This window comes from Galeopterus variegatus, unplaced genomic scaffold (genome assembly GCF_000696425.1).
Source record: "Galeopterus variegatus unplaced genomic scaffold, G_variegatus-3.0.2 Scaffold164947, whole genome shotgun sequence".
Classification (NCBI taxonomy): Eukaryota; Metazoa; Chordata; class Mammalia; order Dermoptera; family Cynocephalidae; genus Galeopterus; species Galeopterus variegatus.
The window spans coordinates 1-532 of NW_007891058.1; the positions used below are offsets into that span (position 1 = coordinate 1).

Here is a 532-nt window from a genome sequence, read left to right on the forward strand (position 1 = left end):
ACCCTTGCCACTTCCACACAGTTTTTACTGTTTATCTGTTCCTCAATGCTATCTACTTTCTTTTTTGTTTCTCTACTCCTTAATTCCTCCTACTGCCTGCTGAAGTTGTCTGTACAACTTTGCTCTTCTGTGCTTTCTTCCAGAATTTTCTATTTCTATAACTTCATCACTTTTTTATTATTCCTGTGTTTGTTCAGAAAGCTAGCCTTTCCTCTTGGTTCCATGCTGTCTTTTTCCATTATCCTTTTCAATTTCTGTATTCTCCCAGTGTGTGATTAAAAATTCAGATTTTGCTTTTTTTTTCTCTTCATTAGATCCTTTTCATTTTATCTCCCTAATATGTCTTATATCCCTCCTCTCCTTTTAATACATTAAAATATTAGGCGGAGCTGGCTGGTTAGCTCAATTGGTTAGAGCGTGGTGTTGATAACACCAAGGTCAAGGGTTCGGGTCCCTGAACCAGCCAGCTGACAAAAAAAAAAAAAAAAAAAAAAAAAAAAAAAAAATTAGGGGGAAAAGCCCCCCCAAAAAG

At 36.3% G+C, this 532-nt stretch overlaps 1 non-coding gene across 1 annotated transcript; it reads left to right on the plus strand.

The window, feature by feature from the left end:
• Nucleotides 1-391: 391 nt before the first annotated feature.
• TRNAI-GAU lies at nt 392-466 on the plus strand. Its single transcript has one exon. It is a non-coding gene; the product is annotated as a tRNA-Ile (tRNA).
• The last annotated feature ends 66 nt before the right edge of the window (nt 467-532 follow it).